The sequence below is a fragment of the Dipodomys merriami genome, unplaced genomic scaffold (assembly GCF_024711535.1).
Source record: "Dipodomys merriami isolate MVZ:Mamm:240054 unplaced genomic scaffold, mDipMer1.0.p SCAF_52, whole genome shotgun sequence".
NCBI lineage: Eukaryota > Metazoa > Chordata > Mammalia > Rodentia > Heteromyidae > Dipodomys > Dipodomys merriami.
In genome coordinates, this window is record NW_027206091.1 from 8,717,645 (window position 1) to 8,735,925 (window position 18,281).

At 46.0% G+C, this 18,281-nt stretch overlaps 1 pseudogene; it reads left to right on the top strand.

Annotated features, from left to right (window-relative positions):
- LOC138811195 (cytochrome P450 2G1-like) overlaps positions 1 to 18,281 on the top strand; it is a 117,694-nt pseudogene that overhangs the window by 40,892 nt on the left and 58,521 nt on the right.

Here is an 18,281-nt window from a genome sequence, read left to right on the forward strand (position 1 = left end):
CATGTCTCTGTTCTTAGATATCTATCTATCTATCTATCTATCTATCTATCTATCTATCTATCTATCTATCTGTCTGTCTGTCTGTCTGTCTGTCTGTCTGTCTGTCTGTCTGTCTGTTTCTCTGTCTCTCTGTCTCTCTGTCTCACTCTCCATCTATATATTTTCCTATCTGTAAATGTACCCACTCCATAACAAGATGTAAAGGTACACAAACACAGAGATTAGGTAAATCAAAACAGAGGATTGAACCAGATTCAGAGAGAGAGAGAGAGAGAGAGAGAAACTCTCAGAAAGAGAGGCTAACATAGACTAGAGAAAGAGGCATAATCAGACCTAGAGCTGAGAAAGACAGAAGAGATGGAGATGAGGAGACAGCGAGGTATAGTTATTTACATCAACAACTACAACCACAGGAGGAAGCAGGCTTTGTGTCCAAAACAACAAAAACAGAAAACAGAAAAAAACAACACCCAGAGAGATAGACACTGCAAGACAGGAAGAGAAAAGAAGAGAAAGTGGGGGGTAGGGAGAGAAAGGAGAGAGGCAAAGACTGACTTAGACAAAAAAGAGCCACAGAGACAGAACACAGACCCAGAGACATCTTGATTCCCCTAGAAGCTGGCAGGGTTTGGGGAGAGGGAGATATGGAACCCACAGCCTTAGCTTTGCAGAGTCATCCCTCCTCCTCCACACCCCTCCCCTTACCTACTGTGCACAGCGGGAGGTAACTGGGTGATCTGGGCTGTGGTGCCTTCTCAGATTGTTTTTATCTGCACCCCTCCTTTGCCCTACCCCGTCCCCGCCCACCTCCCCACCATGCCCTGGGCCAGCAGTCCTGGGGGTGGGGACCACAGCCCAGGAACCCTCCTTCACCTGGGGCCTTGTAGGCTGCAGACTGAGCTGTGCTCTCCCAGCTGAGGTCAATGCTAGATGTTTGTCCCTGATCATGGCAAAGGCTTCTGCTCTAGGCTGGGTTCTAGGAGGGGAGGGGTGGTTGTGGGGTTGTTGGGTGTGACTGCAGGACAGAGCCAGCCTGGACAGGAGCAGCACTGAGTTCATGCAGCATATTTGGATACTTCAGTTTTTTATTTCTCTGGGTTTAAGGCCAATTCTGCAACTTACTGGTCAGAGACCTGGGGGAAGGTGATTTCTTCCCTGGGATTTTCTTGTGTCTAGGGGGCTGAGTTCCCATAGCCCTCTCCTTTTTCCTCTCCTCCTCTTCCTCCTTTTATTTGTTTGTTGCCAGTCCTGGCACCTGAACTCAGGGTCTGGGCACTGTCCCTGAGCTTCTTTTTGCTCAAGGCTAACACTCTACCACTTGAGCCACAGCGCCACTTCCAGCTTTTTCTGTTTTTGTGGTATGGATGAATTGAACCCAGGGCTTCATGCATGCTAGGCAAACACTGTACACTAAACCATATGCCCAGCCCCTCCTGCTTCTTTATAGTCTTATATACATATTTAAGTATATGTATATATACTTAAATATACATACATATATATACATACACATTCATACATATTCCTATCTATCTATCTATCTATCTATCTATCTATCTATCTATCTATCTATCTATCTATCTTGGTCCTTGGGATGGAACTTAGGGCCTACGCTGTGTCCTGTAGCTTTATTTTTCCTCTAGGCTGGTGCTCTACAGCTTGAACCATAGCTCTATATTCTTCAGAGCTATTCTTTGGTCCTCTATCTCTTAGGGCTTGCTTGTCTCTGAGTTTCTGTGGGATATCACTTAGTTTCTGTTGGGGAAGGTCTCAGCTATGGGTTCTAGTTGCTTCTCTCCCTCTTCCTCTGTGTCTTAGGGTCTTTGGCTTGCTTTCTTCTTCTGTTTGTCTATCTCCCATCCTGATAAACCCTTATTTATACTCTCTCTGTCTCTGTCTCTGTCTCTCTTTCTGTGGGTCTGTTTCTGTCTTTTTCTTATGTTTCCAGGAGTGACTGCAGAGCAGTGAGGTTGAAGAAAAGCAAAGGAGAAAGTCAGGGTCATTGGAAGGGGAGAAAAAAGCCCCCAGCCTCCCCCAAGCCATGCTTCAGTCCATATTAAGTTCTTTGGCTGCCCCAGGGAGTGTTCCGCCAGCTCGGTTTTGCTCCATTACTCAACTGGTGTCCAAGTCAGAGTACAGAGTGTCAGATGCAGATTTTGGCAGAGGACTCTTGAGGCCAAAGATCTGGGGGAGCGAATGGAGGTGGGGCTTCCCCTCCCCAATACCACAGCTCTGTTCCTCTGGGAGGCAAAGGAAGGAAGGCTGGGCCCACCTGGGGGGGAAGGTGACACCCCAGGTGTCAGGTACCTGAGAGCTGGGGGGTGGGGAGGGACCCATGGTGTGGATTCTGTCCTGAAAGTCTGGTTTGGGCAGGGCTGGGAGAGGGGGATTATGGGATTACAGGTCTCTGCTTTCCCAGGGCCTCCCTGCCTCCCCTGGGGGGAAGGGTGCTGCCTGGACCCCTTCCAGCCCTCTCAGCAGTTTGCCCTGACTTGGAACTGTGTTCAGAGGCATCTGAGGGGTGCCCGCCTCCCTCGGGGGGACCCCCACCCGCGGGAATTCAGAAGAAGGGGTTTGAGTGCTTGTCAGGGTTGGATGGGCTCCAGCTGGAGTGGCTGGGGGAGGGGGAGGAGGGATGGGCTGTCCTTTTTCCACATGGGCCCCACTCCAGGGTTGTCCACAGGCCAGAAACCAGGCCTCCAGCCCTCTAGTAATCCCAGACATGGATCCCCGCCACCACTACCATCCTCCGGAGAGGAAGAAGGCAGTGCAGATGACAGCCATGGCACTGAGGGGTGACAGGAGACAGACACAGACCTGACCCACTTCCCCCGCAGCCTCCCCCTCCACACACCAGCTTCCGTCTAGAACCTGCAATATGGTTCCCTCCCCTTCCTTGCCCTCCCCTCCCTATCCTCTCTCTTCCCTTCTCTCCCTCCCCTCTCCACTTCTTCCTTCCTCCCTTCCTCTTTCCCCCCTCCCTCCTTCTTCCTTCCTTTTACCCTTCCTTTCCTCCTTCCTTTTCCTCCCTCCTTCCTTTTCCTCCCTCCCTCCTTCCCTCTTTCTCCTCTCCCTCCCTTCCTCACTCCCTCTCTTTCTCCCTTCCTCCCTCCCTCCCTTCCTCCCTCCCTTCTTTCCTTCTTTCCTTCCTTCCTTCTTTCCTCCCTTCCTCTCTTCCTCCCTCTCTTCCTTCCTTTTCCTTCCTTCCTTCCTTCCTTCCTTCCTTCCTTCCTTCCTTCCTTCCTTCCTTCCTTCCTTCCTTCTTTCCTTCCCTCCCTCCTCATACCTCTGTTTCTCTGTTCCTCTCTGTTCTCTCTCCCCCCCCCCCCCACATTAGGTATCCAATTTCTGCGGTATTCTACTAATCTTAAAACTCCATAGAGCTATTTATGTCTTAGTTATGGGGCTGGGAAAGCCCCATAATCATGTGTGGATAATGCAGCCATGCTGGAAATATGAGATGTCCACAGACTTTGGCTTGGAGTCTGGCAACACTCAAGTGTATCTTGGGAGGACTGAGTGCTGACTCGTGTGTGTGTGTGTGTGTGTGTGTGTGTGTGTGTGTGTGTGTGTGTGTGTGTGTGTGTGTGTGTGTGTGGTGTAGCTTTTTTCCTCAGAGTTAGCCCTCTACCACTTGAACCACGGCTCCACACTTCCAGCATTTTGCTGGTTAATTGGAGATAAGAATCTCATCTCATGGATTCTCCTACCTAGGCAGGCTTGAAACCCCAATCCTCAGATCTCATCCTCCTGAGTGCATAGCTGATTTAAGTGTGTGAGCACTGGCATCCCACAAGGCAACCTTCTGATGCCTTTGGTGTTAGATCTTTAAAAAGAATATGGTAGTTGGAGGAAGTGGCTCTTTCTCCTGGCTGCAGGAATTTAATTCTGGAGACTTTTTTTATATTCCTTGTTTAGTTTGTCCTTCTGTGCTTGTTGTACTGTTTGTCCAAGGGTTTTTTTTTTTTCCAAACCCCTCCTTTTTTGGAGAGCTGGAAATGTGTATACTACATATTCCAAATCTCTATGTGCAGAGAAGAAGCAGAAAGCAGGAAGAGCCACCCAGAGCCTAATTGGAATGTCATGGTTCAGATTTGTAGCCTTTGTTTTTTTCCTTCTTTGGGATTGAGCCCAAGGCTCATGAGCACCAGGTGAGCACTCAAGCCCTTGGTGTTCTGCCCGTTCTGTGGTCTGCCAGATGAATATTTTTTCTTTTTTTCTTTCTTTCTTTTTTTTTTTTTTTTTTTGGGTCCGGTTGTGGGGCCTGAACTCTGGGCCTGGGTGCTGTCCCTAAGCTCTTCAACTCAAGGCTAGCGCTCTACCACTTGAGCCACAGCGCCACTTCTGGCTTTTTTCTTTTTGCTTATGTGGTGCTGAGGAATCGAACCCAGGGCCTCAGGCATGCAAGGCAACTGCTCTACCACTGAGCCACCTTCCCAGCCCTGAATATTTTTTTTCTGGAAGCTCTGAGCACTTCCACTTGGGCTCTGATTTATAAACTGCCATGGAGCAATTATTTAACCTCCACTTTTTGAATAGCTGGTGAATACCCAGAAAGAGGACATTTGAAGGTGATGGGGTTGGAGATGGCAAACAGTGCACGCTGCTTAGAAGAGCTTAGATCTAGACTGGGATGTAGTGGCTCAAGCGATAAAGCACTTGTCTACTAAGTCCAAGGTTCAAACCCCAGGAATACCAAACAAAACTTGGGCTTGTTCTTCATGGATATATATAGACACTTCATTCTAACACATGGTGTTAGTAAGGAGAAAACATGGTCCTCCTGAGGCCCCTAGTCCAGGAATATATCGTGCCGCCCTTGTTGGTGTCCTATGACCCTCTGATTGGGGGCTTGGACTGGGGACCACTAGTCTCCTGTGGGTGATTCTAGAACCTCTGGGAGTGGATGGGGGTGTGTGTCAGTGCAACAGTCTGTTTTTTTCTTAGTGGGATGATGATGAAGATGATGATGGTGATGATGATGATGATGATAATGGTGACAATGATGGTGATATTATGACCATGGTGATGGTGATGATGGTGACAGTGATGATTATTATGACAGTGGTGATTGTTGATAACAATGATGGTGTCATGATGACAAAACAAGATTAATAATGACCACAATGGTTATGTATATCGCTAAGGATCAATTCCAGGGTCTTACACATTCTAGCGAGCGCTCTTCCTGAGTTCACCTCAGCTCTTGGTGGGCCTATTATGGGCTGCATTGGTTCCTGTGGAGGGAGGGCAGATGGTAGATTTGTCTCCACAGAACAGGGTTTGCAGGACTTGGACACTGAAAGCTCCCACAGAACTGGAAGGCTTTGATGTACAACCACTACACCAGGGGGACCCCAGGGCCCTTTAAAAAGAAAACTGAATGTTAAGCTGGAGATGGTAGTAAACACCTATAATCCCAGCACTGATGAGGCCAAAGCAGGAGGATGGTGGACTCCAGGCCAACACACCCCTGCCATGAGCAACGACAACCACGAAACTACAACCACTGGAAAGTTGTTTCTCTGTCCCAAAGCCACCCAAGGGAATCAGTCAATCCTCAGGACTCCTGGTGGGCTCCACCAAGCCCATGTTTGTGGGGATGGCATCCTGGGAAGGGAAGCTCTGGGGGCAAGCTTCAGAAAGGTGAGTTTAGATTCTGTATTGCACACCTGTGTTTACTGTAGGGGTGGAGTTCGTTTGCAGTGTTTTGTAAAGCTGGGGAAAAGGACTTGGCAGAGACCCCAACTTTCCTGCTGGCCCATGAGACTGGGATGAAGAATTGAGCCTGTGAGAAGGTAAATGCCAAGGATGGAGTGGCGTGTGCAACCCTAGCTCGCCCAGCTCGCCTTTCCCTTCCTCTTTGCCATCTTCCTCTTTCTCCTCTTCCTCCTCCTCCTTCTCTACCTTCTCCTCCTCTTGTTCTTCCTCTTTTCCTCCTCCTCCTTCCCTTCTTCCTTCTCCTTTCTTCTTGCTGAGGATCAGGCCCACATGGTAAACACATAACTTACCACTGAGCTACACCTCAAAAGGCCCAGGGTTTCTTTCTGCAATCAAAAGCCATGGAATTTGAGGCAGAGCTCTGAGGATTGATGTTTAAGGCCAGACCAGGCAGGAAAGTCCGTGAGATTCTTTGAGTGTGTGTGTGTGTGTGTGTGTGTGTGTGTGTGTGTGTGTGTGTGTGTGTGTGTGTGTGTGTGATGAGGCCTGAACTCTGGGCCTGGGCGCTGTCCCTCAGCTTTTCAGCTCAAGGCTAGCATGCTACCACTTGAGCTGCACTGCCACTTTCGGCTTTTTCGGATTATAGGGTGCTGAGGAACCGAACCTAGGTCCTCATGCATGCAAGGCAAGCGCTCTACCACTGAGCCACCTTCCCAGCCCCCCGTGAGATTCTTATCTACAGTGAACCATCAAAAAACCTAGAAATGGCGCTGTGGCTCAAATAGTAGAGTGCTAGCCTTGAGCTCCAAAGTTCAGGGATTGCGCCCAGGCCCAGAGTTCAAGGCTCCAGACTGGCACACACACAGACACAAAGAAAAGGTACGAATGCCTTGCCCTCCCCATGACCTGCTAGCTGACTGTTTTGTAAAGTGCTGATACAGGTCGCCCTTGTTGTTCATGGTCCTGTAGGAATCTGACCTTTATTCTGAGCCCAGAACTTCTTAATGCCTTATGTAAACCAAATTCACAGCTGGTCTCCTTTCTGACACACCTTGGAAATGCTCCATTTTCTCTCCACGGTGAGAACCGCAGGCCACTCTGTAAATAAGAATAACACCTCTAATAAGTGCTTTGAAAGGATCATCTTGGCGCTCTGCTTTTTTATTCTTTTGGTTGCTGTTTAGGGTGGTAGTAAGATTTGAACTCAGGGTCTTGCATTTTCTAGGCCAGAGCTCCACCACTTGAATCATGCTCCCATCTCTTTTGGCTTTTCGTTTGTTTTTCAGGCTGGGCTTCTATTTTTTTTTAATTTTAGATCTTAGACCATGATCCTCCCACCTCTTCCTTCCGTGGAGATGAGTTTACAGGTGTGCACTACCATTCACGGCTTTGTATTGTCTTTTGAATCCACCCCCCACAATGTTTTCTCCTCCACACCCACTGAAGTTGCTGTCTATCCCTTGGGCTACTATTCACTTCTAAAGTACTAAATCTGAAGCAGCATTGGGATTTGTGTATCTTCATCCTTTTCTCGTGTGGAAAATATTTAATGTAAAATAGATGCATCAATGATACTCACTAGATACTATGTGGGAAAAGAATTCTACAACTTGTGGGTGGGGATGGGAGGAAAAATCTGAGAGAACAAGAAAATGGGTGACATTGTCCAAAGCTGGGCACCTGTGGCTTACACCTGTAATCCTAGCTACTCAGGAGGCTGAGATTTGAGGATCATGGTGTTGAAGCTAACTGGGTCAGGAAAGTCTGTGAGACTCTTATCTCCAATTAACCACCACAATTGAGTCATGCTCTTATCTCTTTTGGCTCTGTGGACTCAAAGTGGTAGAGCAGTAGCCTTGAGCAAAATAAGTCTCAAGGACAATGACCAGGCTCTGAGTTCAAGCCCCATGACTGACTGAAAAAAAGAAAAAGAAATGTACTCATTACCTGACTTATGTAATTATAACCCCTGTGTATATCACCTTTATCATAACAATAAAAAAGTTAAATACAAAAACGTTCAATAGCTGGAGTTTTTTTGTTGTTCATTGAGAAAAATTCTCACTATGGCACTAGAACTTTCCATACTCCTGCCTCGGCCTCCTGAGTGCTTGGAGTACAGGTATTCACTGTCTGTGAGGGGTTTGGTATCAGGATGGCATGTTGAGAATTGAATGAGTTGAGAAGTATTCTTGTAACAGAGGCAAAACCTAAAGACAGCATGCAAAATTCTGTGGCTGGCACTTGTTACTCTAGCCACTCAGGAGGCTGAGATCTGAAGATTGTATTTCTAAGCCAGCGTGGGCAAGAAAGTCAGTGAGATTCTTATCTCCAATGAACTACCAAAAAGCCAGAAATGGAGATGTGGTTCAAGTGGTAGAGCACTAGCTTTGAGCAAAAAAGCTCAGGGATAGCATCCAGGTCCTGATTCCAGCCCCAGGACCAGCACATGCACATGGACACACACATAACCATACACACACAGACACATACACAAAGATACACAAAGTTAAATAAAAATTGAGACCACTTTGCAGTAAAAAATCTCTTCTGTATACTAGGAAGGATAAACAGAATATTGATATGGCCAACTTCCACGTAAAAATTTCTGAGAAAACATTGTTCTTCCATGGTCAAGATAACAAAATGAGTTTATTGGATGACAAAAATTATGAACATCTTGAATGGGTTTAGTTTCCTCTAAGAAAATAGTTTCCAGCTCAATAATGATTTATTTTTAAATTGTGCAATGAGGATTATTGCAATGCCAGAGCATTTTTTAATACTTTCTCCTTCCTATTCCTCTTTCTTCTTCTCCTCCTCAACTTCCTGAGTAGCTGGGATTGTAGAAATAAATCAGAGGTGCATGACTTTCTTTCTTTCCTTTCTTTCTTTTTGTTGGTTGTGGGGCTTGAACTCAGTGCCTGGGCACTGTCCCTGAGCCTCTTTGTGTGCAAGGGCTAGCATTCTGCCACTTGAGCCACAGCCCCACTTCCAGTTTTTGAGTGGTTTGTTGGGGAGAAGAGTCAGTCTCTACAGGGACTTGTCTGCCTCGCTTGGCTTCAGACTGCAATCCTTAGATCTCAGTCTCCTGAGTAGCTAGGAATATAGGCGTGAAACACTGGTGCCCGGCTTTCTTTTTTCCTTTTTTTCCTTCCTTCCTTCCTTCCTTCCTTCCTTCCTTCCTTCCTTCCTTCCTTCCTTCCTTCCTTCCTTCCTTCCTCCCTCCCTCCCTCCCTCCCTTCCTTCCTTCCTCCCCCCCTCCCTCCCTCCCTTCCTTCCTTCCTTTCATTCTTTCCCTATTCCTCCTCCTCCTCCTCCTTCTTTGTCAGTCATGGAGCTTGAACTCTGAGCCTTGAGCCCTTTTGCTCAAGGCTAGTGTTCTACCACTTTGAGCACCAGCTCCACTTCTAGTTCTCTGGTGGTTAATTGGAGATAAGAGTCATGTGGACTTTTCTGCCCAGGCTGTCTTTGAACTGTGATCTTCAGATCTCAACCTCCTGAGTAGCTAGGATTACAGGAGCAAGCCACCAGCACCCGACTTGCTTACTTGCTTGCTTCCTTCCGTCCTCTCTACCCCTTCCCTCCCTTCCCCTTTTCTTCTTTATTCTTACCATTCTGTACAGCCTACAAAGATTCAATGCCCCTTTCTGCCATGGGTAGAACACGGTGTATGTCTAAGGTTCCCTGTTTGCTCCAGTGTTCAGGGATGGTGTACCATGCTATATGACCTTGTTTGTGGTGAAACATGACAAGTGACACTAATGCCTCCTCTCCTGTCTCCTTGTCCCACCAGGCAGTGAAAGCAGCCAGCACCCATTGAAAATCTGGAAGTATTTGAGAGTTGTTTATTCTGCCATATTATGACACACACACAAGGCCCAAGAGATTCAGTTACTTTGCACTGACTCCCCTGGTCTGCCTTTAGAACTGGAAAGCTCTGGAGAGAGCCAGGCTCATGGGGCTCAGGCCCGAAGCTGTCAGCAGCGCCTCTGGACACTGATTTTTTTTTCTCTCCTGCAAGCTGACAATAATGATTGTCTCAGTAGCAGTGGCAGTGATGATGCACTGAAGGATTGTAGAAAAACCAAGGCAAGGGGCTGGGAATGTGGCTTAGTGGTAGCGTGCATGAAGCCCTGGGTTCAATCCCTCAGTGCCACATACACAGAAAAGCCAGAAGTGGTGCTGTGGCTCAAGTGGTAGAGTACTCACCTTGAGCAAAAGAAGCTCAGAGACAGTGCCCAGGCCCTGAGTTCAAGCCCCAAAAAAGAAAAAGATAAAAAGAAAAACCAAGGCAAAATTCTGTCTCCAAATTCTTTGTCTGAAGCCAGGTACTGGATACTCACACCTATAATCCTAGCTGCTCAGGAGGCTGAGATCTGAGGATCATGGTTCAAAGCCTGCCTGGGCAGGAAAGTCTGTGAAACCACCAGAAAACCAGAAGTGGAGTTGGGGCTCAAAGTGGTAAGGTGCTAGCCTTGAGCAAAGGAGTTCAGGGATAGATCTGAAGCCCTGAGTTCAAACTCCATGACTGACAACAAAAAAAAAAGACAAAAATCTTTGTCTAAATCAGTGAACCAGGAATCTTCAGTCTAACACTATAGGAATCCTTCCCTTTATATTGCCACAAGGTTGGGCTGGGAAGGTGGCTCAGTGGCAGAGTGCTTGCCTTGCATGCCTGAGGCCCTGGGTTTGATTCCTCAGCACCACAGAAGCAAAAAGAAAAAAGCCAGAAGTGACGCTGTGGCTCAAGTGGTAGAGTGCTAGCCTTGAGCTGAAGAGCTGAGGGACAGTACCCAGGCCCAGAGTTCAGGCCCAACATCTGGACCCAAAAAACTAAAACTAAAAATAAAAATATGTTTCCAGAAGGTGAAAATTAGACATCTACTTCAATTGTGTGGGTTTCAATATTATATAAGAAGTTAAAATTACATCCTTACTCAAGTCTCCATTGGCATTGTCCCTGAGTTCTTTTGCTCAAAGCTAGCACTCTACCATTTTGAGCCACAGCTCCACATCCAGTTTTCTGGAGGTTAATTGGAGATAAGGCTTTCCTGCCTGGATTGGCTTTGAACCTTAATACTCAGATCTCAGCCTCCTGAGTAGCTAGGATTACAGTGCCTGGCTAGACTTTTTTTTTTTATCTGTATACTGTATACTTTCCTGTGTCACAGGAAAGAGGATCGCCCCCCCTTTCCTACTTCTTATTTCATGTTAAAATATCTTCTTTTTTTTCTTTTCAGTCATGGGGCTGGAACTCAGGGCCTGGGTGCTGTCTCTGAGCTCTTTAGCTCAAGGCTAACATTCTACCACTTTGAGCCACAGTGCCACTTCTGGTTTTCTGGTGGTTCATTGGAGATAAGAGTCTCATGGACTTTCCTGACAGTGGTTTTGAACCTGTATCCTCAGATCTCAGCCTCCTGAGTAGCTAGAATGACAGACGTGAACCACCGCGTGCCTGGCTTCTTGTTAGGATAACTGTTGCTATTTACCTTTTAAAATTAGCCTTCAGACTAGAGAGTACACTAGGCAAGACAAGGACTTACATGGAAGAATTATGCTAATTATATATTGCTAGGATAGTGTTGCATAAGCAGTAACTGCAAACATGATTGCGTCTTTTTTCACAGGCAAACGTAATGATTTCCTGGGCTCCTTAGCTACTGCAGGTCCTGGCTCAGTCCTATCTTTGAGGATTAGTTGGCTTTAGGCTGTTGTTGTAAGATGATTTGGGCAGGGGATGGAAGGGTGTAAGGGGACCCCCAAGGAATCCTTGGGTCTATCAGATTTAAAAATTATCTGAAGACTCAAGTGGTGCCCAGAGGAGGAGTTGGAAGTGTCCAAATGATTGCATGGCCTTTCCTTCTTCAGGCTGGCTTCAAACCAAGATCTTCAGATGTTGGCTTCCTGAATAGCTGGGATTATAGGCGTGAACACCCGCCCCGGCTCTCTTTTGGCAATTAGTAAATGATTTTCTTCACTTAGTGAATAATAAACCAAATACTGACTGCACTTGGTGGCTTTTTTGTGTGTTTGTGCTGGTACTGGCGCTTGAAGTCCAACTCAAGATTGGTGTTCTCCCACTTGAGCCATACTTTCCACTTTGGCTTTTTGCTGTTTAATTGGAGCTAAAAGCCTCACAGACTTTTCTGTGAAAACCACGATCCTCAGATCTCAGCCTCTGGAGTAACTAGCACTGTAGATGTGAGCCACTGGTGCCTGGCTACCCTTTTGGTTTTTATTTCAAATTTATTAAAATTTCATACTTAAGGGGTATTATCTAATAATTAAGAACAACTCTTTAATTGTTAAGTAGTTGTATAAGGGAGTTACAAGTCCATAAGTCAGGTGATCAGTGTCACCCCTTCCTTTATTCTCCCCTATTTTCTCCCTGCTGGTCCCCACCCACAAGGTACAAAGTTTATTTTCTACATAGTGTCCATTGAATACAATGACTTCATTTGCTTTACCCTTCCTGCCTTCATTCCTGTGACGCCCACCTCATTAAGACCATTACTTGGTATTAATTTTAATAAACACTAGTTGTTTAAAAATGAAAACGAGCCAGGCGCCAGAGGCTCATGCCTGTCATCCTAGCTACTGAGGAGGCTGAGATCTGAGGATCAAGATTCAAAGCCAGCCCAGGCAGGAAAAGTCTGTGAGACTCTTATCTCCAATAAACCACCAGAAAACTGGAAGTGGCACTCAAGTTGTAGAGCACTAGCCTTGAGCTCAAAGAGCTGAGAGACAGAGCTCAGGCCTAGAGTTCAAGCCCCATGACCGACAAAAAAAAAAATGAAAATGATATTTAGAAACCAAAATAATGCATATGAGTAAGATAATACCATACTACTAAGGGTTTGAACTTTTTTCTTATTTTTTCTTTTTGGTCTGTCTTGGGGTTTGAACTCAGGACCTGAGTGTTGTCCCTGTAATCTTTTGTACAAGGTTAGCCCTCCACCACTTTGAGCCTCAGCTCCATTTCGGTTTTGTGATGGTTCATTACAGATAAGAGTCTCATGGGGACTTTTCTGCCCGGGCTGGCTTGGAGCGATGATCCTCTGATCTCATTTCCCTGAGTAGCTAGGATGATAAGCATGAGCAACCAGTGCCTATTGGTTTTGAGCTTTCTAAATGACTATATTCTAAAATTTCGTAAACTTCTTTTGCGAAAGTGTTGTGAAGGAAGGGAAGAAAGGGGACAATCCCTAGGAATACATCTCATCATTTGTGTATATTATGGTTGACTCCAATGTTATTTAGAAGCCAAGTTACCTGGATTCTTTCCTCTTAACTGCAAATGGTAGACTCTGGATATAGTTCCCAATTGCTACAGTAACAATAATAACCACAATCATAACAAAACAATAAATATTTCTCCCAGTTCTACAGTTCAGAAATCTGCCTTGGCTTGCCTGGTTTTTCAACTTTGGGTTGCAGAAGACTTAAATCAAGATGTCAGCTGACTCTACTCTTATCAAGAGTCCCTGAGAATAATCTCTTTCCAAGTTCACAGAGATTGTAGGCTGTGTCCCTCCCCTTCCTTGTGGTTGAAAGGCTAAAGGTCTTTACTTCCATGCTGAGTGTCACCTGTAGAGACATATGACCTCTACTTGTGAGAGCCAGCAATAGAGCTACAAATCCTTCTCCTCCCTTGAATCTCCCTGACAGCCTCTCTGCACTGTCTCTGATTCTAACCAGAAAAGTTTTTTTAAGGGCCTACATAATTAGATCATGTCCATCTGGATAGAAGGGCCATATCTTAAAGTCCTTAACCTTAATTCTATCTGCAAAGTTCTTCTTCTCCCCCTCTGAGTAACAATGTAGTGACAGGATTCCTGAGATTAGAATGTGACCATAATTCTACCCACTGCAGGTAGCCAGCCAGTTAAGTCAATAAAGGTATGTTCCCTTCCCCTGGATTGCTTAAGGAATTAAAAAATAAATAAGTAAACCAAATACTGTTAGCTGAGACAACATCACCATGGTAAGTTTGTCACACGCACATGTTGGCTTTGGCAGGCCTGGGTAAGAGACAACTAATATTTCTCAATTTAAATGACTCAATAGAGAGGAACATACATCACTTTCTTGGGTCTTTTATGCAACACCAGTGACCTGAAAAGCCCTTGGAGAAATTAAGAGTGGAAAATACCTCCTTCTTAGCTGCACTGGAACATTCTCCACTCAGAGGCACAAAGTTAGGCTCAATAAGCTTAACATTGCCCAAACCATATAAATACAAATACCTTTTCTGAACATAACTGAATTAAGGGAGACCTTCATAACAAAATAAGTATTTTTAAAAAACAAATGAACAAGTAATAAAAAAAATTCCATCTGGGTGCCAGTGGCTCATGCCTGTCATCCTAACTAACTACTCAGGAGGCTGAGGTCTAAGGATCAAGGTTCAAAGCCAGCTCAGGCAGGAAAGTCTGTGAGACTCTTATCTCCAATGACTCAAAAATAAAAAAGCTGGAAGTAGACCTGTGGCTCAAGTAATAGCCTTGAGCACCAAATCTCAGGGACAGTACCCAAGCCCTGAATTCAAATCTCAGAACAGACACCAAAAATGCAACCAAAAACACTATTTGTAAACTTCAACAAAGACATCATGACTCTTCTAGAAAAACAAACATGGGGACAGATGGGACAGAATTGATTGCAGAGAAACAGATTTTCTGGGATTTGTGTGTGTGTGAACTCAGAGCCCGGGCACTGTCCCTGAGTGTTTTGGATCAAGGCTAGTACTCTACCACTTGAGCCACAGTTCCACTTCCAGCTTTTGGATGGTTCATTGGAGATAAAAGTCTCACAAACATTCCTGCGTTGTATTGCCTTGCACTTCAGTTCTCAGATTTCAGTCTCCTGAGTAGCTAGGGTGGGAGCCACTGGAAGCCTGGTTGCAATTTCTTTTAAAGTCTTGCAACTTCAGAAGCACAAACTTCAACCCACCAAACTATTAGCTTCAGAAAGGGCGATCCATTTGTCTCTATTTCAGTCTGTGAACTTCCAACTGTGTGAGAGTTAGTGGCATCTGGTCGACAATTCTTCACTTGGTGACTAATAAACCAAGTCATTTCTGAAAACATGAGGACAATAAAATTTTCTTGTTTTTATCCTGTTTGGAGGACAGGATTAATCTTGTCTCTCTATTGGCAGTCTCAGAACCCCTTTCCCTATGTGTCCTACATACAGATGACTGATCCTTTTCGTGGTTTTATTTTTTTAATTTTAATTTTATTATTTTTTCATGGGCCATGGGCCTTAAACTCAGGGCCTGGGCACATTAGAGATAAGAGTCTAGGCTGGCTTTGAACCACGATCCTCAAGTCTCAGCCTCCTGAGTAACTAGGATGACAGGTGTGAGCCACCAGCACCCAACTTTGTGGTTTTATTTTTTCTTCCTCTCCCTGCCTCCTTTCCCGCAGCTCTCATATGAGCCACCAGCACCCAACTTTGTGGTTTTATTTCTTCTCTGGCTCCACCCCTCTTTTATACCAGTCCTGGGTCTTGAACTGAGGAACTGGACACTATCCCTGAGCTTCTTTGGCTCAAGGCTAGCACTCTACCACTTGAGCCACAGCACTACTTCTGGCTTTTTCTGTTTTATGTGGTACTAAGGAATCAAACCTAAGGCTTCATGCATGCTAGGCAAGTACTCTACCACTAAGTGTGGTTTTATTTCAAGTGAACTTTCTTTCCTTCCTAGACCTTTTTTTTTGGTCAGTCATGGGGCTTGAACTCTGGGCCTGAACGCTGTCCCTAAGCTCTTTTGCTCAAGGCTAGCGCTCTACCAATTGAGCCTCAGCGCCACTTCCAATTTTCTGAGTGGTTTATTGGAGATAAGAGTCTCATGGACTTTCCTGCTCAGGCTGGCTTTGAACCATGATCCTCAGATCTCAACCTCTTGAGTAGCTAGGATTATAAGTGTGAGCCACCAGTGCCTGGCTTCTAGACCTTTTTGAGTTCAGACTTAGAGAAAAAAGGAAGGGGCTCATGAAAGGGGTGTAGGGGACTCTAATCTTTGGTCTATACATTATGGATATGCCTTCTGGGATGACAGAATTTACCCTCAATGGAGCAGCTGTGCTCCACCGCCCCCCCCCCACCCCGCCCAGTAATGCATCCAGCTTGGTGCCCTGGGCCATGATTCAGGGGGGTTGGAACTAAGATGCCTCTTCTCCAACACCCTCTCAAAGGGAGGGGACTTATATGCAACAGGACCTTCTTAGATGCCTATCATCTAGCTACTCAGGAGGCTGAGATCTGAGGATCGTGGTTCAAAGCCAGCCCAGGCAGGAAACTCCATGAGACTCTTATCTCCCAGGAACCACCAGAAAACCAGAAGTGGAGCTGTGGCTCAAGTGGTAGAGTGCTAACTAGCTTTTGAGCACCAAAGGCATGGGATAGCGTTAATGCCCTGAGTTCATGCCCCAGGATAGCCTAACCTCCAAAAAAGTAAAAAGGAAGGATCAAGGCAGGCATCAGTGGTTCATGACTGTAATCCTAGCTACTCAAAAACCTGGGATCGGAGGATAACAGTTTAAAATCAGTCTGAGGGCTGGGAAGGTGGCTCAGTAGTACAGCGCTTGCCTTGCATGCATGAGGCCCTGGGTTCGATTCCTCAGCACCACATAAGAAAAAAAAAGCCAGAAGTGGCGCTGTGGCTCAAGTGGTAGAGTGCTAGCCTTGAGCTGAAGAGCTGAGGGACAGCGCCCAGGCCCAGAGTTCAGGCCCCACGACCGGACCAAAAAAACAAAAACAAAAACAAAAAAACAAAAAAAAAATCAGTCTGAGTGGGAAAGTTTGCTGAACTTCATTTCCAATTGACTAGCAAAAAGCTGGGCTGGATGCATGGCTCAAATGGTAGAGCACCAGCCTAGCAACTAGGAGGCCCTGAGTTCAAAACCTAGTATTGAAGAAGAAAAGTAAGTCAAAAAAGAAGACTAGTACATAGGAACCATGATACAAAAGGTGATTGAACAGAATCAACACTCTTAGCTAGACTAATGAGGAAAAGAAGAAATCTGTACATAAAGAATCAGAAATAAATGTGGAGTGCTAGTATAATAGAATCCCATAAGCAAATTATTAGCCACAAATCAGATAACCGAGATAAACGAAAGGGGAAAAAAAGACTACTAAAATTCCCCTCAAATTAGCCAAACTGACTGATGAGGAAACAGGAAATCTGAAACTGACTGATCAAAAGAAACAGAACCAGAAAAAGAAAAAAAAAGCTTTTTACAAAGCCAAAGCAGATTCATGCCATCGTAAATGTTACCAAATGGCTCAAAAGTTGATACCCATCCTTCTTAAATTCTTCCAAAAAAGAAAAAAGGGGGAAAAAAGAGAAAAATCCCCAACAGTTTTTTCATCAGCCTTAATCAGTCTTGACACACACATCAGATAAAGATATCACAGATGAAATATAAATTATAGGCTGTTCAAGATGATATTACACTTGGCACACGCACACACACGCACATGCACCCTTGAGTAACTATTTCTACATCCAGATCCCTGAGGAACTGCTATCAAAGTGCCTTGGGCATGGCTGACGCCATCACACAAGGCCAGTAGCTGGGGGCAGGATGGATCCATAGACGGCAGGTGCTGAGGTCCCCAACTGGTTACCCTAATCGAATGCAGCCCCAGGGCTCCCATCCTGGCCTGGGGCAGGGGGGTGGGTACCTGCCCCAGGTCCGTGTGGTCTTCATGAGGGGGTGGAACCAAGACTCCTTCATCTAGCAATTCCATGGTAGTCCCCCGAAGCTCTCAGGGGACAGACCCCCATGATCTGGACACATCTAGAAGCTCCCCAGTGGTTTTAGGCCTCACTTCAGGCTTTGGAGGGGGTGTCCAGGTACAACCCGCTTGCTAGGACTACCCCAAGAGCCACAGTGTTCCCAAGTGGCTCGAGACTGTACTTCAGGTCCCCAGTACAAGCCACAGACCTGCATGGATGGTGCCAAGGATACAGCGGGTCCTGGGTTGGGTGGGAGGGTGTGGGAGGGGGCTCAGGGCTCCCTGGGTCCACAGGGCCCACAGGGTGCAGGGACCAGAATACTGCTGAGCTCATCCAACCTCAGCTCCACCTGGGAGATGGGGGGAGGGGCTGTTCACCTGCACACTACAATAGAGGGAGAGAGATTTGGGGGGAGGGGGGAAACCTCAGAGCAGAAGCTGCATGTTTAGTGGGAGCTATGAGGGCCTAGAAGTCTGTTCTGGAGGTTGTGTTCTGAGTTCCAGAAAAACTAAGACAAGTAGACCAAGACTTAGCCACTGAGGGGATAAATACAGACTTCTCTCACCATATCACGGGTCACTTCTTGTGGCTTCACTGTAGCATGGGTTTAAATATATATATGTGTACATATACATATGCATATATAATTCTGTATCGTGGAGTTTTTGCTATATTACAGCATTTTGTGGTGTATTATAGCTATTGTGTGTGTGTGTGTGTGTGTGTGTGTGTGTGTGTGTGTGTGTGTGTGAGAGAGAGAGAGAGAGAGAGAGTCATGGGGCTTGAACTCTGGGCCTGGGCTCTGTTCCTCAGCTCTTCAGCTCAAGGCTAGCACTCTACCACTTGAGCCACAGCACCACTTCCAGTT